Consider the following 22,904-nt stretch of genomic DNA (forward strand, 5'->3'; position numbering starts at 1 on the left):
CCTAAAATAAGGAATCGTTGTGTATTGAAGTGATTCGGAATGTGATTCATTCATATTTTGAGACGTCAATGACATTTGCATTTTGGCTTTGTCTTATAATACTGTTGGATGTAACACTGCGCGACGTGAGAAGTTTAAATCGTACAACAACCCAAAGCATGTCTGCGTGAACATCAGGCTCCATCTTTGTGATTGTAGCGTTCAGCTGGGGCTAGTGCTACATGCTAACAGTGTGTTGAGTAAAATGAAAGGGAATTGAGTAGAGATGGCCCCGTTCATGGCTGAGCTCTTCTGTGTTTACTGTTGGAGAGGATGGCTCACTCTGAGACCTGTTCAAGATTTTCCCCACAAAATCTTGAGTCACATACAGTCAAAATCCTACAATGAACACCCGGTTTAAAGGAAGGATATGATCATCTCTCTTGCTTGTCCTTCCTATTTCTGAATGAATACAAAGCTCCTCTGGCCACTGCTGCCAAGAGAGCAGCTTTAAACATGTGAGACTCCTCCACTTCGAGCTGTCAGTCAAAGCACTCACCTGATCCAGAGCCACTGTCCCCATCTGTGAGAGTCCGTCTGCTCCCTGGCGCTGTGCAGAGTGACTTTACTGGCAAACCAATGCGGCACAATAACATCATTTTGGTCACAAAATGAAATGAGTTGATGAGAGTCGGGACAGATGAGGATGTGAGGAAATCTGCACAGTTGTAGTTCCAGCTGAGTCAGTTCTTTATGGTCAGATTGTGTTAAAATAAAGCTCAGATTAAAGTCAGACAGAGCAGATCTCTTTGGCACAATATGCAGCTTGAATTTAAGAATTTTTTAACTTCTTATTGATGGATTAATTTGAGCTGAGTCCTGAGAGCTGAGTCAAAAGTCTGCTATGGTTCCATAAGTAAATTTCCCATATTTTTTTCCCGTAGACTTCACGGAAAACGTTAATATTAGGAATTTAAAGGCACAATGGAGACTAACCAGTTATATGGTAACTAATGTCCATAACACAGTTGTTTTAAGTTGAAAAAGTACCGGTTTATCAAGTTTCAAACACAGATTTTAAATAAATAACAGGGTTTGTGGACTTTATCCCATATGTCTGATCGCTCTATTGATTAAGCTATCACAGAATTCAACTTTTATATTTATGTTCAAGGACAGTTTGATGTTGAAGAATTAAGGTGAGTTTGATTGTCTGATATTGATTGATTTTCATGAGCCTATTTGAGATCCTGTCCAAATACAAATACTTTCCAACATCTGACTTTCCAAATATCAATTGTGAAGTTTGCCAAAATGTGAAAGGATTATTTCAACGCAAGTTTGATTTTTAATGATTTATTTAAGTGACTGTACCCCATTTTTTCCATGTATCTGAAGAAAACTTGTCTTCCACCAGTACAGATATATTATAAGCAGCTCTTAAAGTCAAAATGAGACGTCTGTGTGCTGTCTCCCTCTAATTATAAAGAATTTTACTTTTTGAGAATCAGGAAGTACTCTATTAGTTTTTAGCATCACTTCAGTTCCGTTTTTTACACTTTTAAGACAGGAAAAGGTTAAGTACAGCGCCATTAATTAAGACATATAGTGTACCTGATCAGAATCCATTTTTGAAGCTGCCTCTTCTTGAGTCCAGGAAAGTTTGACGGTGCTATTGAAAGGACAAACACATTTTTTACTCTCTTTGTAGACATCCAGACTTATCCTAAAAGATAAATATGCCTCTGCCGACTTCACTCTCAGGAGCTGCTTCTTCTTAGGGTCCTAATCTACGAGCCTCAAGGTCCCAGAGCCAATCACAAATTCCACTGATCTAACTCCTGAAAACTCTGTGAGTCCTGACTCTGTGTGTGGGGCACGTTATAAGAGGTCACTGTGATGTAAGGCACTTTAAACAGTAGAGAGTATAGGATTTTTACTGTCAACAGAACTATTAAAATGCCATGTCGTAATATCAGTGTCGGGCCCTGCATTTGACCCTTGGGCCTTCAGGGACGTCCCACTCACACATTACAGCATCACTTCAATACAGGCGAGGCAAGTGACACTTAATTTCAGGAGCATTCAAAAACAATAAGCAGCACTGCATTCACAATTAAGAGGAGGAAACTAAGTTCACAGATACTGTCAAAAATAAAAAATAAATATGTGATTTAAAGATGCCAAACAAAATGCCACCAAAATGACTCTATGTGAGTTTAAACAAGTCCAATAAACTCCACAATGTCACTGTTTCATATAAGACACCAACCAGACAATAACAAAACAAACTATTCTTTGAAAATAAAGTAAACAGATTATTTACATTTTTGACAACAGTCTATACAACAGCAAATAACTGAAAATGTGGCACAGCCGAGATTGAACAAACTTTAGTGCAGTTTTAACTGAGGTGACTTCAATGTGCCACGTTATTATTAACAGTATAAACACATTTTTTCATTGTGGAGCTCCGTCTACCTGCGTGCTGCTGAGCTGCAGGTCCACTCGAGTGTCTCCAAACGTTTTTAAACTCACCGTAGCTGTAAGTGCCCAGCCGTACAACAACAGTACAGTTTGCAGCGTTTCTCAGAAGCTGTGAGCCACAGGGACTGTTCATAGTTGCTCGTCTGATGGACAAACCCTTTTCCTTGCTGGGACAGGTTAGCTAGCACAGGGGTTGGCCGACCTCTTCTCATAATATCCAGCTTTTCGTGAAAGGCCCATCTTGAAAATGGCGTGGAAAGTATATCTGTAACCAGATCAATCTCTTCTCCTCCTTCGGCCATTATGGCTTAAAAATACAGCAATATCTGTTGGATCTCCAGGTTTAGTTTGACATTCTGCAAACTGCCGCCTTTCACACTGTAGCAGTGAGTATCATCCAATCACAGGACACGTACATGCCCAGTTCAGTGTAGGACCTTCTAGCTGGTCCTGAAATGCAGAATGGAAATCTGATTGACTACTGAAACTCTGTTTACTCTGAAGGCCCCAGGAAAATGAAATTTGCCTGAAAACACAAGCAGCTGAAATATAATTGGATAAAAACCACAATAAACAACATTGGAAGTCACTCAACGAAAGTGGATATGATATGACATAAAGAGAACAGAGAATATTTTTGTTTATATATTTATGAAAATAAAATAAATTCACTTTTCTGAGCATGTTTAGGCCAGCAGAGAAGGCTTTGCTGGCCTTGTCATGAGAATGAATCTTGCTGCAAGGTTTTTGAATACTAAGCCAAGACTTAACTAGCTTATGACATACACATTAACACCACAAAGAAAAATATTTATTCTCATCAATCATTAATGCATTTATACTACATAAATGAGTACAAAAACATAATGCTTTTTAATCATTTATTTGCAATGCTAAAGTTCATTGGCCACAGAAGAATCTGCCCACAGCTGCTCACAGTCGAGACAGTCCCTTCTTCTTTGGTCCAAACAGAAAGTTGTTGAGACGATTGCTCAGGTGTTTGACCATGGCCTCCTGGAAGGCCTTGTCCTCTGCGCTCAGCTGCGCCCCCTGGAGTTTAAATTCATTTAGGGGGTCTTTGGCTATTATAGAATAATATATGAATATATAAATATAGAATAATATATGACTCCAGAATTTAGAATACTATGCAATGGGCCACCACTGCATAGTATTCTACAAAAACACTGCGGATTTCTGTAGAACCGATGAGCTCCTTCTCTTCACATGCAAACAAAAAAAACAAAACACAAACCTAACTCTACGATTATGTTTGGTCAGACTTGAGATGAGACAGAGGGTGTGGTGATCAGACTGATGTCCCTCTGTGTCCCTCCAGCCTCAAAATTATACTTGAGCTCAAAAGGTTAGGGTTAGGGTTAGGGCATAGTACAACATATTTCTGAAAATGAAAACTATTGCAACATTTTGCTTCTGTTATACTACAACCACTATTACTACTATGACAAGTACTTCTGTTGCTACTAATACTACTACTACAACAACTTCTACTTTTTTGCATTAACACTACATGTTATTGTTGCAGCTGCTACTCCTACCACTACTAATACTATTATTCCTACTGCGACTTGTTTTTGCTCACAAATCCAGCCGAGCGTGACTTATAGCATGGTGACCATAGGTTGACCTTCATATGGTTTTATGAAAGACAAATATTAGCTGTGATTATGAAGTGCGTTTGATGAGGGATCTGAAGATAAACAATGGAGCCATTTAAATATGATGTATAGGTCCAGTGTGATAAGCACATGGGGCAGTCAAGCTGATCAGAACACACGGCCTGTGCATTAAAAGCAATAACAATCACGTCTGCACAATGTCTCTGTTACATCATCATGTTATGTTTCCTCTTCAGGTCCATGCAGGGGAAGTATTTAGGTCCACTTACACATTTACACACTTACACTATATGCAGTCATTTTGGTTGGGGGTCCGCCAGCTGCTTGTCTCCATGCTCCACAGTATGGTATTAAACTTAAATATCTCCACTGAGACTTGCAAGTGACCCCACCAGGATCCTAACCCCAAAGTTACTGGTCAGATCTGTGCAGAGGGTACCCCACTCACAGTAAGAATGCACATTGTTTTAACATATTTTTGAGTAGATATGAATAAATGAATGATAAGTTTCATTTTATAGCACAGGCTGTACACACATCTGTCCTGTTTTTTAAGGTCAGTGTAATGTTGTGCACTGTCCCTGTCCAGATAAAAGCAAACCATACAATACCATAACAATCTACACCACAAAAGTTACATAGTGAACATTTGAGTAATATCTTTTTGTTTCTTTACTTTACAGTTAGAGGCGAATATCCTTTGATCCAGAAAACACTGAGAACAGACTGTCCCCATTGGCTGAGGAGATGGACTGGTGTGGGCAGTGGGAGTTGTGTTTTAGTTTTAGTTTTTCCTCGAGTGATGCAGAAAAGATGGAGCCAGTGTCTGTGTGAATGGTCATGTATGCAAATAAATGAGCTTTACTGACCAAAACCTCTGAACTTTGCATACTGGGGCTTTCAGAGAAGAGACAGAAGTCACTGCTGTGTTATGAAAGATGGGAATTCAGTAAATTTGAGGAAGTACTAAGAATTCCACTTAATAATTATAATGAGACCCAGGGACATTACAACATCCTGGAATCTGGACTTGAAACTTTGTCAGAGTACTTCAAACACAGCACAGTTCTGCTTAAAAACCCTACTGCGATGTTAACATGTATTTTGCAACAGATATTCATGGTGGACCTGGGGCTGGTGGTGTCACATTTTTACATTTATTTTAGTATTGACTGAAATGTTGCACAGTGGGGAATTACTTTAGAAAACGCTATCTGATTTAAAGCAGAAACACAGATTTGCTGATTGGATTATTCTCACATTTAAAGGTGTTATAATCTGTGGATATTATTTTGTACGGGGCCATTGTTCAGCTGCGGTTCAAGTATGTATCAGATGTAATGTGTTTTTGAAGCAGGATTAATGATACGGAGAAGCTAATGCAAAGACACAAAACTGTACATTTATAAAAGTTATTTGGAGTATTTCTTAGTAGTGGTTCACCTCAGGGCAGCTATGGTAAAAGGAACAGAGGAGAGCACATTGTGTTTATAAAGTTCATAAAGCACAGTAGAAATCCAACACATTAGTCATGGTTTTCATGTGTTCAGTTTTAGCTGTCGTTTTAGCCACGTTAAACTCATCTTTAAATGTTTGGATGGAAGAGAAATGGAAAGATGATGGAAAGAGAGAGTATGGAGGGCAGGGAGGGGAGAGGGAGAGAGAGTATGGAGGGGAAGGAGGAGAGAGGGAGAGAGAGAGTATGAAGGGGCAGGAGGAGAGATTGAGAGAGAGAGTATGAGGGGCAGGAGGAGAGAGGGAGAGAGAGAGTATGAGGGGCAGGAGGAGAGGGAGAGGGAGTATGAGGGGCAGGAGGAGAGAGGGAGAGAGAGAATGGAGGGCAGGAGGAAAGAGGAGGAGAGAGAGTATGGAGGGGACAGGAGGAGAGAGGGAGAGAGAGAGTATGAGGGGGCAGGGAGGAGAGAGGGAGAGAGAGAGAGAGAATGGAGGGCAGGAGGAGAGAGGGGAGAGAGAGTATGAGGGGCAGGAGGAGAGAGAGAATGGAGGGCAGGAGGAGAGAGGGAGAGAGAGAGTATGAGGGGCAGGAGGAGAGAGGGAGAGAGAGAATGGAGGGCAGGAGGAGAGAGGAGGAGAGAGAGTATGGAGGGGGCAGGAGGAGAGAGGGAGAGAGAGAGAGTATGAGGGGGCAGGGAGGAGAGAGGGAGAGAGAGAGAGAGAGAGAGAGAATGGAGGGCAGGAGGAGAGAGGGGGAGAGAGAGTATGGGAGGCAGGGGGCAGAGAGTGAGAGAGAGTATGAGGGAGCAGGGAGGAGAGAGGGAGAGAGAGAGGGTATGAAGGGCAGGAGGAGAGAGAGAATGGAGGGCAGGAGGAGAGAGGGAGAGAGAGAGTATGGAGGGCAGGTGGAGAGAGAGAGAATGAGGAGCAGAGAGAGAGAGAGAGAGAGAGAGAGAGAGAGAGAGAGAGAGAGAGAGAGAGAGAGAGAAATTTTAGAGTATGAGGTGGCAGGGAGGAGAGAGAGAAGAGAGAGTATGAGGTGGCAGGGAAGAGAGAGTATGAGGGAGCAGGGAGGAGAGAGAGAGAGACAGTATGGGGGCAGGGAGGAGAGAGAGAGGCAGAGAGGAGAGGAAGAAAGAGAGTATGGGGCAGAGGAGAAAGGGAGACAGAGAATATAGGGGGGCAGGGCAGAGAGAGGGAGAGAGAGTATGGGAGGCAGGGAGGAGAGAGGGAGAGAGCAATGTGACTGTGATATTTTGATGTTTGATTCATTGTATATTTTGCTTTATAAATAACCCCACTGTTTTTTGTGAAATCTGAACCGTTTTAAAGCTCTGCTGGGACTAGTGTTGTGAATTAGCCCTGACTATAAACACTGTACTGTCTATGTATCCATCTCTATTCATTTCAAAAATATAATAAAATGCACGCTGGGTAACCTACATTTTGCTTCATCTTCATGTCATTTGTGTCTGCATCTAATTACACACGTTATTGACTGAGTCTGATGCCTCTCCATGTTCATAATCATCGCATTAACTTTGATTGATTTGATGAAGTTTATCATCTCTACTCATGTAATTGTACTATAGTTTCATATGAACAGACCTGTGTTTGTATCGTACCTCGACAATTTCAGAAGACAGCTGAAACCGTCAGTATTACAGTACAGTCTGTATGTTCCTCGCTGCTTTGCTTAGTTAATCAAAATGTACTAAAAGGGTTAGTGAGCGCTAGGAACGAGTAAAAGGTATACTGAGGTAACTCAGTTAAGTCGCATCAACAAAAAAATTTGTAATAATGAAGAAAAAGCATATACAAGTCGCACTGGACTATAAGTGGCATTTTTGGGGAAATTTATTTTGCAAAATCCGAGACTAAGGACAGACATTTTTACATCTTTAAAGGCAAGTTCTAATAATAAAATAGAAAACAGCAGGTTGAATATCAGTACAGCACGCTAACATAACACATTTATATTTATTCCGCTACATGAAGCATAGACAGAACTGAACACGTGTCTGGTGTGTTATACTGTCACATCTGAGTATAAGTCACACCCCGAACAAACTATGAAAAAAAGTGCAATTTATACTCCAGATATACAGTATACTCTATATGGGGTGAACTAACTTGTCCAGAAACACCAATGCAATGTCCTCTGAAACCACATGACTGACAACTTTCATTGCAACCCTTCTGGATGGTAGACTTGACCATAGACCCACATTTAATAGTTCTACTTCCAGACGACGCACCCATTACCTCACAGTGACAAAAGAGGAGGACTCAGATCCCCATTATAACTATATGTCTGCACCACTGACCTGCGGCTCTTCTGTCTAATATGAACCTTATATTAAAAATCCACCAAATGTAATTTCTCCAAGCATCCTCGCCGTCCGCGTCCACATTTAAAGGACATTTGAAGCCACAGGGATCACAATGTACACTGTTTTTTCACTGCGTGGGTTTTGCAGAGGAGCAGAGCTTAAGTGAATCTCTGGCCCCCGGGCTGCTGCAAAACATCTTATTCTTCTACGTGATTGTGTTTTCTGTGTTGTAAAGAGTTTTATACCAAGCACAGTCCTTTCTATGGATTTTTCAAGTATTTGTATGGTACTAAACCAGGACTCAGTGTTTAAACTAGAACTTAACTAACTACCATGGACTTTATCTCAGTTTAGTCCGAATGTAGACCTGGTTTAGTTTTGGTTTAGTTTATATGAGACTATAGTTTAAACATTTGTCCTAGTTGATGACATAATCGAATAACTGTGACATTATATTTTCATTTAATTAAAAGTCTATCATTTATGGAGCTCCAACTTGTAAATGACAACTGGAATTCCCTGCAATCTCAGAATTCCTACTCGCGGAAAGACGAACAACATTTCACAGGCAGAGTTAGAAAATCCAACATGGCTGCACCCTGCTGCACCTGACAGTTAAAATATTCATAGCTCTTGTGTTATTTTCCCTTTAGTTGCTCTGTACTGTCCACTGTCCTCTGCAGTTATAAATCCGTTGTGCGTTATGCTTTATAAATTCTAAATGTACTAGCAATGTCCAGGCTACTAACTTGATTGGATCTGAATTTTGTCAGTTGTCAGTTGTCAGTTTTGGTGTTTTTACTTGAAGTTATTACTGTAATAGCCCATAGACCTACAGTTTTTTTCTAACTTGACCACTGAAACACATAAACTCAGAGAAAACGTCATCCCGACACCCAAGCTCTGACCTCTGAGGATACCTGGAATACAAAAAAAACAAACAAACAAACAACTAAATCCACTTTTTTCACTACTAAACTGTGCATATGGTGTTTTAATAGCATTCTCCACTGTTCCTAGTCATTTTTGTTCGTGCAAATTGGGTATATTTGCAGCTTTCTAGTCACAAATCTGTGCTGCCTTTAGAGAACACGGCGATTTCCAGTAGTAGGTGACATCACAAAAGACTGCCCTGATTACAGCCCGGCCGGCGTGTCTGATTACAAACACCTGGCTGCAGGGGCGGAGTTTGAGGTGTGGATACCAATCACACTGCTCCTTATACATCTAAACCCCGCCCCTTCTCTTCCCTCACTCTCTTCTTTATTTCACAGGTTCTGCTCAGTTTAGTGGCTCTATTTGAAATGTTTTGTGTTTAGTCAAAGTTTAAGCAGGGGCTGTGGAGACTTGTACATTTATTCATTTATTCAGTTACTCTTTCAAATGGTGCACTTTGGGGCTTGTTGCGTCTGCACTGAGGGAAAGTAGAAATAAAGAAGCAAATAATAAACAATACAGAAGTGAAAACAGGAACTTCACAAAATAACTTGAGTGCCACATTCAAAGAGGCAGTGGGTCTGATCACGAATGAAACTCACACGAGTATAAGAAACCTTTTTCCTCTTTTTTCCTCCATTTTTAAACTCTCCGCTGGTCTGTGTTTGAGTCAGGTAGGATACGTGTCTGTGTTGTACTGTGAGCCGCTTGTAGAAAACTTTGCAAGAGAAAACAAACCCATTACGTCCAAGTCAGTTCAAAATCAGCCATAGCTTTTTCATAGTCATTCAGACGCTAAACCAGTCTCAGCTGTAACACGTGTATTGTGTGCTGCATTGTATGTATTGTCTGCAGTGGTGGAAGAAGTACTCACCTTTATTACTTAAGTAAAAGTACAGATACCAGAGCAAACAAATAACATGGTACTTTAATGAAAAGCATTAAAGTAGCAGTAAGTACTTTAATGAAAAGCATTAAAGTACCACTTTAAAAATGAACTTAAGGAGTAAAAAGTACAAGTATTTTGTGATTTTGAGATCTAATAAAGCTTCAAATGTAGTGATTTTGACAAAGATTTGTGCTAAGTTTTTTCATCAGAAACAATTGACTTGATAATTTTTTCCTAGCGGTTTTATTTATAGACTTTTGTTTGCTCAAATTATGAACATGTAAAAAATAAACCCATCAGCCTTTTCAGCAGGTCTCAGATAATAATGAAAAATTCCTTGCTGTGCCAGAAATAAACTGCACCAACTTGTTGTGTGGTCATTAATAAACAGTTTCTGACTGAACTTTTAGCAAAATGAGTTACTTTTATCTGCATTCTTCTGCATTCTTGAGAATACATTCTAGAGAAAGTTACAATGTGCTTATATTTGACATCAGTGTCATGCAGGTTTCATTTATACTTCTATGTTTTTATGCATTATAATGATTATTCTTCTTATGTACTTTTTGACTGCATCCACATATAGTCTTAGTCTTTAGTCTTATTTGACAATTTAAAATATTGTGACTTGGGGCAGACTGATGGGAGTGAGGCTGCCGATCTGTGCCATCGCCCCTTTGACCACTCACACGCACTCACACAGTGCATTCAAATACAGGCAAAGTGGATGGGGTGTCTTGCTCAAGGACATAACAAACGCTTGGTCTTAGGTTTGTATATATGGAATTTAGGTTTGTTCTTGTGGAAAGTGTCTTGCCCAAGCACAATGAGAGTATTCACAGGTCGGAGGGGTTCAAACCTCTGCTGCCCTAAAATGATCCATGACATAAATCTGGATTATTGTATTTAAATATAAATCCTTTGTAGTATTTCAATAGAATGTACAGTACTGTAGGCCTAGTACTGGTCATTTCAGAGTGGACATGTACATTTTAACTGTGTAGTTGTATCTTTGTTCATTTGTGCATGTTCGAGTAATCCTGTGTGTGCATTTGAGACCTCACAGCTGAGGACATTTCTAGTATTGTCTGTCTCAAATGATTCAGACTGTGTCATACACCGTAAATGGCGGCTTCAAAGGGTTCACATTGGCATGGTTCAACAAACAAAAAAAAGGAAATGCAACTGCACTGGGAGCCAGGAGCAGAAAATCAGTTCTGTATTTTTGAACAGGAAGTACAGCTTATAGGCCTATTTTTATTGTTTAGTTTTTTAGGTCAACATTGTGGTTTGCAATTAATTAAATAAAACAAAAAGATCAAAATAATATGAAATACCTGATAACCTGATAGCAATAAACAAAAGTCAGCTATGAGATGGAAAAATCCTTCCATTCCTCCAGCTGTGGGTCAAAGGTGGTCGTCTGGATATTGTTTTTGTCCAGATGCTCACTGCTGAAACTGTCTCTACTGTTAAAGTCACTTATCATAAATGTTTGTGCCTCTGACAGAGAATGGAGCCTCGACATTTGACTGACAGCTCTGATGTCCAATCATATCTCATTTCTGTGTTTGTCCCGCCCACTTTGAGAGAGCATGAATGCTACCATGTCTTCTTAAGCTACAGTAGCACTGACTACAGGTACATCTTTTTTTTTTTTTAATACATCCCTTCAAAACACTCTTTATAATGACAATAAAGGTGATTTAAAGGGTCTAGGTCAACCTTTAACATGCAAAGAGCCATTTGGATCCAGTTTCCATGGAAAATAAAACACTGGGAGCCGCAAATACTTTTTGACATCTAAAATGAAGATAACACTGCGTATAATAATAATAACGTAACGGAATAATGTAGTTTTATTTTCATGGACAAGCCTTCTACACGTGGCAGACAAATATGGCAAAAATAAGTAATAAAAATACAACTCACCAACCCGCTGCATCAGTGGAGCCCTGCACTTGTTTCTTCTTTCCTTCTTGTTCATGTTTGTTTCTTTCAAAAACTCTAGATCTTATCTTTTATTCCCAAGTGCTTAGTCTCCATGTGCCAAAGCAGTTTTGAAGGTTTCATTGCTTAATTTGCTTTTCCTCCGCATATTATGCAGAGCGCACTCTGCACATGAGAGTCACCTGCAGCGACAAACCCATATTTAAGTAGGACTCCTGGTGTTGTCTGTTAAATGTATCTTTCTTTTTCTTGGAGGTCGTAGTCTCCTCTTCTGGCTCCTCAGTTGGCCTTTTCCCCTTTGTTAAAAAGCTCTCCAACTACATCAAATAGATTTCAGTGGCGATTTCCTCTCAGGATTTTCATGTTGTATTTACGAACGAGTTTATTAGTGCATCATTAGGGACGGGCGAAGTTACATCAAAGAAGATCCTCCTGCTCCTGAACCTCTGCACAGTGTTTGAAAATCAGGGCCGTGTCTTTACGCAGGACTGTGAGCTGTGTCTCTGCCTGTGTCTGTGTCTATGTCTCTGAGGCGTGAACGGTGTTTGTTTTTAACATTGTTCCGCGAGTGTGACGCTTATTTTGATCAATGAAAAATAAGAAAATATAATTATATTATAATAATCATTATCATAATAATATCATCATAATAATCTTCCAATTTAAACTACAATAAAAAAAAGAACTAACACAAATAAAATACACTTCAATTAAATACTTAAAATGTATTTTACCAAGCCACGCAGAGCCGCAGTATAAGGATGAAAGAGCCGCATGCGGCTCCGGAGCCACGCAGTCTTTAAAATACAGACTTGAATTTGAGTTTATTCAAGGAAAGCTCCTTGATATGCATCATTTCTTTTTCAAATTGGAAGAAGAACATGCAAGATAAGCAGTTTACAAACACATAGCTTTTAAGCATGACTGTGACAAATGATTACTTTGATCATCAATTATAATTTTCAGTCAGATTCTGATCTCAAGTAGAGAATTTAACTTAAATTGACCCTAATGAAGCTAGAGTTATGTACATCTGTGTAATCTCTTAGTCGTCCAGGTCTGATCCACAGCAAAAGACGAAATTAAATCTGTCAACTGGACAAAATGTTGTAGGAGTGAAGACGTTTGGCTGATCATCCAAGCCGCTTCCTCAGTTCTGGTCAGATTACTGCCGGACACTGCCTTTTATCTGTCTGAAGGGAGGGGCTAACTATACTGAAACTCCAAAACCTATTGTTTACACTTTCTGTTTGTAGGCTGGGTATAGTGTGCTACCCTAAATGTGCACTGTGTCTGAGTCCTACTTAGCATAGTCATTCAAGCCCCTAATGAGTGATATCATCCTGGCTAGCCCTATTGTTTCCTTTGTTTGCTTTGCTATGTCTGATGATGGAGTTATACATGGGGGACAGATGATGTCTGAGGCCTCCATTCCTGTTCAAGGAAGGATTGTCTTTCCAAACAAAAGAAATGTGTCTTTAACTCTCCTCTCAAACCATTTCTTTTCTCTGGCTAAGATCTGTACCTCACTACCTTCAAAGGCGATAGTGTCTTTGAGATAGAGATGTACAACAGACTGGGCTCCTGAGGACTCTCTCAACGGTATTGGTACATTCTCTTATGGAGTGGCTTTTAGTTTCTCCAGTGTAACGCTCACTGCACTCTTCACTACACTGAATGGAGTAGACCACGTTACTTTGTTTATGTCTTGGGATTTTGTCCTTTGGCTGAACCAGTTCTTGTCTTAAAGTGTTTGTAGGTTTGCAATAGATCAGGGTTGCATACTGTCTGAAGCTTTTCAGACACACCTGCTGTGTAAAGAATAGTTACACCTTTTCTTCTATGTTCAGATTCCCCGTTGTCCTGTTTTGTAGCGCTCTTATTGAAGGCCCATTTTGGATGATCACAAGCAGAGAGGGCCTTCTCCATGTGTTGTTCCTCCTTCACTTTCCCCTCTGTGTTTGTGTTGTAGCTCTGTGTTATAGTGTATGAATAACTCTGAGTTTGTGCTGCAGTGGATGGGGTATTGGTCAGTGTGTGTGGGCTTCCTGTAAACGTCTACCTGGAGTCTCCTGTCCTCTCCTATTGTTACTGCACAATCTAAGAAGGACAGTTTGTTCTCCTTGGCTTTTTCCTGTGTGAACTTGATGTTTGGATCCACAGCATTAATATGTGCAGTTAAAGGCTCCGGGTCTTGAATTTTGATTTTAACCTAGTTGTCATCCACATATTGATACCAATGTGTGGGTGGAGTGCCTGGAAATGAGGCCAATGCATCTCTCCATTTTTTCCATGTATGTTAGCCATAATAGGAGGGACAGATGAGCCCATGGCACAGCCGTGGATTTGCCTGTAGAAGTTCCCTCTGAACTAGAAGTATATGATAAGTTTCCAGGAGTTTGCAGATTTTGTCAGGTGACGGTTTAGTTCTCTCTTTTAACCATTGTCTCATCCAAATCTAAATGGAGATGCTTGATTTTTTTTGTTGTTGATAGATTCAAGGAATGGAATCACCAGGATAGAGTCTGTAATAGAGCTGTCTAGCAATGACTTCTTCCTTCTCCAGCTTCTGTAAGCAGTCTATGATTTTCTTCTTGTAAACACTAGTAGGGTCGTGTTTCAGTAATTCATAGGTTGTGGTGTCACTGAGGTGGCTGTTCACTTTGGCCTCATAATCAGCTGAGTTCAGGATCATGGTGCATCTCCCTTTGTCAGCTGGCAAAGTGTTGATGCTGTGGTTTTTCTTTTGAGCAGTGGCCTTCCTTTCCTCTGATGTTATGTTGGAGGGAGGAGGTTTGGTGCTGCTCAGTGCACCATCGCTGTTATTTTCAGTCTAAGGTCTAACCTACAAACACTTTAAGACAGAAACTGGTTCCCCCAAAGGACAGAACTCTGAACCACAAACAAAGTGATGTGGTGTACTCCATTCAGTGTAGTGAAGAGTGCAGTGAGAGTTACACTGGAGAAACTAAACAGCCACTTCATAAGAGAATGTACCAACACCATCACGAGAGCTCCTCTGGACCCCAGTTTCCATCTCAAAGACACTGACCACTCCTTTGAAGGTAGTTAGGTACAGATCTTAGCCAAAGAAAAGAAATGGTTTGAGAGAGGAGTTAAAGAAGCTATTTTTGATAGGAAAGACAATCCTTCCTTGAACATGAATGGAGCCCTGAGCCATCACCTGTCTCCATCTATAACTCCATCTTCAGACCCAAACCAAACAAAGAAAACAATAGAGCTAGCCAGGTTGCTAATAGGTGTGAAATTACACATTAGGGGCTTCAATGACTATGCTAAGTAGGACTCACACTGCACATTTAGGGTAGTACAATAGACCTTGCCTACAAACAGAAACTATAAACAACTGGTGTTTTGAGTTTCAGTGAAGCTGGCTCCTCCCTTCAGACAGATATAAGGCAGAGTCCAGCAGTAATCTGACCAGGACTGAGACTTGTGGGAGTGGTAGTTGACTGTTTCTTTGACAACCCTGTAGTAGTAGTAGTAGTAGTAGTAGTAGTAGTAGTAGTAGTAGTAGTAGTAGTAGTAGTAGTAGTAGTAGTAGTAAAAGCTCCTAGAATGCATGCAATAGGGCCTTTAATAATAATCACACAGTGTATTGTTGTCTTTCTCAGCTGGACCCATGCACTGGTAGACAGGCTGGAGGGTGCTGGGCTGCGGGTGTGTTACCATGAACGTGACTTTACTCCAGGACGCACCATTCTGGAGAACATGTCCGAGTGCATCCAGCAGAGTCAGAAGGTGCTGCTGGTGCTGAGTGCAGAGTTTGTGCGCAGTCGCTGGTGCCTCCTGGAAGCCAACATGTCTCTGTTCAGGGACTGTCTGGAGAGAAAGCCCATCATCCCAGTTCTACTGGACCCAGAGGTGTGTGTCCCTCTGCACCTCTGTCACCTGACCTACATCGAGGCTGATCATCCCGACTTCATCAACAAACTGCTGGACGTCCTCTGCACCCCCAACAGGCAAGATCCAAGGATCAGAAATAATAACAACCTGAGGTCTTTTAAAGGTGCACTATGTAACATTTCTGGTGGAAGCATTCGTCACATTCTATCCATGAAGATGTTATTGCTTTGCCTGGAGTATAGCAGTAAAATTATCTTAACATCATAAATATCATTTATGAACATTATAATTCTGTAATGTTATGAATAAAATTAAACTGATACAAGAATAGGTAACGGACACAACAGACATTTTCAGGGGCAGGTCCTCTACGAAGAAAAAAGGCACTTTTCCATAGATAGTAGGAGATGTATTTATCTTGTTGATCTGTTTTGGCTGCTAGCTGAGAACCAGCTTCAGAACTGTCACCGGTCTTTGTGGGCATATATCACTGTTGTTACTTCCTGTGTGTAAGGTACTGACTGTGCATGAACCATGATGACGGAGCATTCCTCCTTTCACACACCTGCAACACCCTCCTCCACAGACCACCAGGCAACAGGAGGCATGGTCAGTCAGAACGATCTGCCCGGTCCTTAAGGCTGACCACACCTAGAGGAAGTAACAACAGCTGATATACGATACCTCACCGCCAGTGACAGTTCTCAAGATGGCTTCCAACTAGCAGCAACAACAAGGGAATCACCTACTGTACTGTCTTTAAAAAGAGCCCATGTTGCTAATGTACTAAAGAAGAATGAACATTACAGGAACTTATCCGTGGTATTTAAAAATAAGCTAAACATGTAGCACAGCCTCATGAGCTGCAGCGTCACTATGAGCTGTGGACGAATGCTCCAGACAACAGAGCTTAAAACTTTGTCCACACTTTTCTATTTTTCTTTAAGAGATTTTTCTGAGAAATGCAGATGCATATTGTCAAAAAAAATAAATAAAAAAATGGCTAAAAGTGGTATAGAACATGGTTATAAACACTAAATTGTTCCTACAGTCTTTGATTTGGCATTGTGTGATATGAAAAACATGATGTGAAACATGAGAAAGGGGGTAGAATTGGAGTAGAATAGTTTTATAGTTTTACATACATCTCAGTATATTTGTAACCCCACAGGGAGCTCCACGGGTCCTCTGTGGTGCCGTACCAGCCTCCCTCTGTCTATAACGGCAAAGCTCTCCAACCGCTCATCGCTGCCAATGAGGAGAGCCTGAACTCGTGGGATGCCGGTGTGTTCAGTGACATGGACCTCCCCGACCAGCTGCGCCTCATCGTGCACAACGAGGACACCTATAGGCAGGCCCTCGCCCTCATCAACAAAGTCTCACAAACTCAAGTGTGGATGCGACCACTATGGAAACGCATAATTGCTTACATAGCAGGGGTGGTATTCTGTCTATTCTGGTATGGAGTGCTTTCATTTTCTGTAGGTATGACTATACATTCTTTTTCATACACTTATATCACATTTATGACCATTAGTTTTGCACTTATGTTTGTTGCTCCTTTGGGGATTTTAATTCAGCTGTGTCTTTGGAAATGGGACGATAACCGACACATAGTGAGGGAGATGCAGAAAACTGTAGGCCAAGCAAATGTTCTCATGTCAAAGGAGAAGGTCTTGATGGGTTGTCGGTCCAATTCCAAGATCTACCTGGTGTATGTGTCGCTGGACGGTTGCAGACAGGAGTTTGAGGAGACATTTTCAAATATGGCCTGCTCTGAGGACATGTTTCACCGAGCGCTCCTGTTCTTCTCTTCGGGATACACATGTTGTCTCGCTAAAAAACACTTCCCATTCGACACGCCACCTTCTAGTGGTCATGTGCCCGGAGCTGTGTGCTTCTGTCAGTATGTCTGTCAGCAGCTGGACAAGGGGCAGTGGCTGGATGAGTGAAGGGCCATCCCATAAGCCGCCTGAGATATGTGGGCATTGAACAGGTAAAGATACCCGGTCAAGGTAATGATATTAAAGCGCATAAGACAGTTTTTTTATTATTATTATTATTATTTTATATAGTGGGATAGTTCCTGTTAAATACTTATCATAGTTTTACATCAGTTAAGTGGAGAAAAAGTACAAAAATACAGCAGTAGCAGGAGTTGAAGTAGTCCTAACCCCATTATGTGTTGCTAAAGGTTATAGATTTAATCCTACGTCACATCTACTGCCCATGTCCTACCAGAAAATTCTAAAATTCACCAGAAGTAAAATCTTAAATATAGATGCTAACCAAGTTTTAGTGAAAAAAAAAAATCCTCTAAGCTGTCATATGCACTTTAACCCCTTACTATTGAAGAGAGAGGCATTTTGGGTTGAGGACAGTGGCACCTAAGGCCTCAGTGATGACTTAAGCGTGTGGCCTTTTTTGGGAGCGTACCTCAGTGTTGACATCATCACTCCAGTCTGTGGTTGTATGATGCAACACTTATACTATTATGAAATACTGTACTTATTGGTTTTATGGTCTGTCCGGTGGCCACTTGATCAGACACACTGATCAAGTTGACATGTACAACTGTATTTTACATGTTTGTTTATGATGGACAACAAGACAAAATGATGAAGGCAAAATCCAGACTTTTCAGTTTTACTCGACAAATAATTGACCCCACAATAGTTTTCATTAAGGTAAAAGATAATAAATGCAGCATCTTTTGTGCCAACTTGCACTTTGAAGTACAAGTTGTAGCTTAAAAAAAAAAAGTATGATAAAAGTGTGTCACAGTTCTGCCTGTTTACTTGTTTATCCCCAGTCCAGCTTCATTTCCTAGCCCAGGGTAGTCTATATACACTCCCTCTGTTCAGTTAGTTCTTGCTAGATTGTTGATCAGTCGAGAGCGACACTCAAGCTCTGTATCTGGAATACTCTGTTGCATTTCTGCAGTTCTGAATCTGCATTAATCCCTGTTTGAGTTACCTGCTCCTGAGTTTATTTCCCAGCCTGTTTCCCTTCTTGTATCCCCAAAGTGGAAGAGACTTTCATTGATATTAAATAAATAATTCATTCCACAGTTGTTTATTTCCTGATTTATCATCTTCAGAATTACCTGTTGTAGGGACACGTTCAGTTGGATTTGCTAAGACTTACATTTGACTGTAGTCTTTGTGTTGCATTTGAATCCAGTTTACCTGTGTGATAAAATGTGCAAGTGTAGAGTAGAATTATTGAATTATTTAAAAAACAAAGTAAACGAAAAACATATTTTTGTTATAAAGATGGCTGCAAATCTGAGCCTATATTCTTTACATTTTGCAACATACTTTAAGTACTCTCCACTTCGTTTAACCAACAAAGGTTTAATACACTGAGTTCACTATGGAGTAGGATTGTATTTGTCATTTATTACTTTTACAAAGAGACCTTGAGTACTCCACCCACACCTCATACCTCTGTGACATAACAGCTCAATCTCTTCTTTGCTATTGCGTCTTGGGTCAACCTCTTATATATGAGAAACACGCACACACACACACAGATGAACGCCGCCTGGATCAATATTTGCTGTTCTTTACAAGGCTAACGGGATTCAGGATATGAAGAGGAGACATGACACTGGCCTGAGGGGTGTGACTCCAGAGGCCGTGAGCTGGGGAAGCACTAAAGAGGGTTAGACCTGGGTCACACTGTCCTCCACATACTAACCACCATTTCACAGGAGTCAGTCTATAATTAAAGATGTACTATGTAACTTTTTTGATGGAGGGTCCGCCGTCGATCCCTAAGAAATAACTGTTTAACATTTGATTTCTTTCTTTTCTATAATACTAGAACATAAACACAATCTATCAATAGAACTAGAAAGCTAAAACCACACTTTGGAACATTGTCCATGGAGATAGAAAAGTTTTATGTCATACTTATTACAACCAAGGAACAATATTTCCATGGAAACAAGGAGGAAGTGGCTCCCTTCTAGGCCAAAAAGGAGTCAGGTTTATGGAGATGCAAGCCCGTTCATAGTAAGGACACATGTTTTTATACATTTTCAGGGCAATAAAAACATCAGTTTTTATGATAAAAATGTACATCATGTGACTTTAAAGAAGACATATTGTTCTTGTGTCTGCTCTATACTTATAATCTATGACACCGGTGGATCATGATGTTATAATTTAGATATTTTAAATCGCAATATTCATCTAATAAGTCTGCTTTAACTCAAATATTTTCAACGGAGAAAAATACTCAAAATTTCATATTTAATTGGAAGTCCATAAAACCATTGCCATTTGGATTACAACTTAAAACAGAATATATCTTTAAAAAAGTCCTCAAAATGTTATATAGGCTATAACAGGAAGCTAAAACCCATGCATTTGTCTATCCAATCGGTTCCAGAAGTTTCAAAAATAAAGAGCGTTGCCATAGTGATTAAAAATGTAAAACAAAATAGTTCATCTTATCTGTAAAAGTCCTCAAAACGTTGCATATAACAGGAAGCTAAACACCCATGGCATGTTTAAGTAGGCTTCCATTTAGTGTTATCATGGAGAAAATGGGTGAGCGTCATGAGAACAGTGTAATCTCTCCATATCTCGTCTTGTTTGACGCTCTCACCTCTGCGTACATTGCTGCGGCCTCTCCAACGGCTCCACGTGACGGTTTAGCGACAAACACAACCGGTGTATTCAGATCACAACTGCTGTAGTTTTCAAAAGCTAAGCAGGGTCGAGCCTGGTTTGAACTTGGATGAGAGACCACTGGGAATACGTCCACCAACCCACCATTGACTGCAATAAATAAATTAGGAGATGACTATAAATCAGCGTTACAGTAAAGGTGCACTACGTAACCTGTCAGGTGGAGAGTCTGCCACAAACTTGTCTCCATGGAGATGCTATTGCGTTTTCTGAAATCTAATTATTATCATGATCTGTCCCTCGTCACTTTGCACTGACCTAATATTTGCTAATTACACACTGAAGTATGAAGAATCATTAGGGTTTGTCGTATTTTTGTAAAGGTCATATTGAGATGGTCTGGAGACACATACAGGACGAGGGAGGGTACAGACTGAATATGTGGTACAGAGGAGGGACAATTGGTATAAGAGAGGCCCCCTCAAAGCGCTTTACATCAAGGAACCACTCACCCAGTCACACACACATTCACACACCAGTGTACACAGACACTGGGGACGGGGTGGGTTAAGTGTCTTACTCAAGGACACAACAGCAGCATTCATCTGTGGGAGCTGGACTTGCACCGCCAACCTGTGGGTCAGTGGATCTGATCGCTCTACCAATGATGTTTATGTCGAGAGCGGGATTCAAACTGCTAACCTTCAGCTCAGAGGACAAACTCTCTACCAACTGAGCTGCTGTCGCTAAATTAAAATAATTCCACAGACAATTCATGTTACCTGACATGATTTAAGTATGTGTTTATATTGTGTGCCCTACTTGTTCTGTATGAAGCTAAACCTGCTCGTCTATGGAATGAGAATATTCACAGCTTGGTCAAACCAGAGCACCCATAAGATTTTTGCATTGGGCTCCAGAAAGCTCCAGCCCTGTTCCTGTCTCTTCCCCCAGGATTAAACTATTACTCAGAGCTACAGGAAGTCAACTCTGCTCTGTGCATGGAAATAACTCATTTAATACAAATACTGCATATGCAGACTGTTTGTGACCTGTGTCCACTGCCAAAGTAGTTTATCAAAACATTTCTCATCTCACCACTGTGAGCAGGCTACTTTCACCTAGAATGCCACAAAGATTTGAGGGGTTTAATAGCAAAAACAGATACAACCCTGCCCCCTGTGTTATGCAGGTAAAATACATTTCAAGTTTACTTCCTGTACATTCATTATAAAGTCACACAAACCTCATAATATTACTATTCATAAAGATTCAAGCGTCAATATTCAACACAAAGCAGTTACAGCACGGGTGATAACAATAATGAAATAAAGTGTAAATCCCCTTACAGCTCACTTCTATTCTGTGAAAATGTGATGTTCTGATGCATTTTCTTATATTTGTGAATACTTGTGCATTGTGCTGCTCCCCACGACTGTTCTACAGTTTGACCTCACACAGGCACAGAAACTGGGAAGAAAATTTTATTTGTAATAGTAATAGTATTTCTTGTAGTTATATTTGAAGTAGTAGTGGCATTTTTTATTTATTTTTTACTTTGAGCAACTTTGATAAAATCTGTGTTGGGATAACTTTGTCAGGTAGTTTTGTGGAATTTCTGACCTCAAGAACCAATACACTTCTCCAGTTCACCAGTACAAACATTTTGAGCCAGTGGAACCATGTAATGTGACAAATCCAAACATTAACATTAAAATGATTAATAACCGTGTATGTAAATGTGCAGTGCCAAACTATGTTCACTGAAATTTACATTTTGCTTCATGTATTAATTAAATCGAGATTGGGATCAAATATATCCACCATCTTTGATCAATACTTGCAAAACACTGTGCTTTAAACACTCAACGCCAAAGATGACAGTAAAAAACACTGAAAAAAGATAACACAATTTCATATTCAACAATTCTATCATTAGCTTATCTACTTAACTAATTCCAGTGTAGTGAAGTCATGATCGATAGAAGTGGTTCATGATATGTTTCTGACAGTGAACTAAACTAAAATGAGGGAAAAAAATATATATATATATCATAAAGATATAAAATACAATCTAATTGCTGTGCGGAGGGAGAGATGATGATGAACGATTACGAAATAGGTTTATGGGTCGTTAGGATCTAATTAAAGTGTTTGGAAATGATGATTCATTCTAATAAATCCATGTGAAATCAGACTGAAATGTCAGGAAATTGATTTTTAAATCTGCCTCTAGTCCGTGAGCCAAACATGCAAAGATATATTAATTTCATGGGTGGATTATACCGGACGACAACAACGATGATGACGACGATGACAACGGCTGCCTGCCCTGTTTGAGAGATTATTTTATACACCATAGGATCTTAGAGCGAAGTGTTTATTATTGTCATAAATTACAAGGACACCACCGAGAAGAAAATAGACTTCTGGAATTTTGCAGTCATTTTGCATTGACTACAATGAGTACTGCGATTTTTGTGGTGAGTATTAGTAACACAGATGGGGGCAGCTGAAGTTAATATGTTTAAATAGTTCTGTTGTTTTCTGATCTATTTTGTAATGTTTCCTCATCACAAACAGACCTGGAGTTGTGTTTTGTTTCATTCTCACATGTTTAACACACAAATCCTGCATATTTAGACTGAGTTCTTCTCTCAAACAAGGAAGAAAACAGTCTGTTCCACCTTGTGATGTCATGTGGTGATACAGGAAGTGCTCCACTGTG

The sequence above is a fragment of the Periophthalmus magnuspinnatus genome, chromosome 6 (genome assembly GCF_009829125.3).
Source record: "Periophthalmus magnuspinnatus isolate fPerMag1 chromosome 6, fPerMag1.2.pri, whole genome shotgun sequence".
Lineage (NCBI taxonomy): Eukaryota > Metazoa > Chordata > Actinopteri > Gobiiformes > Gobiidae > Periophthalmus > Periophthalmus magnuspinnatus.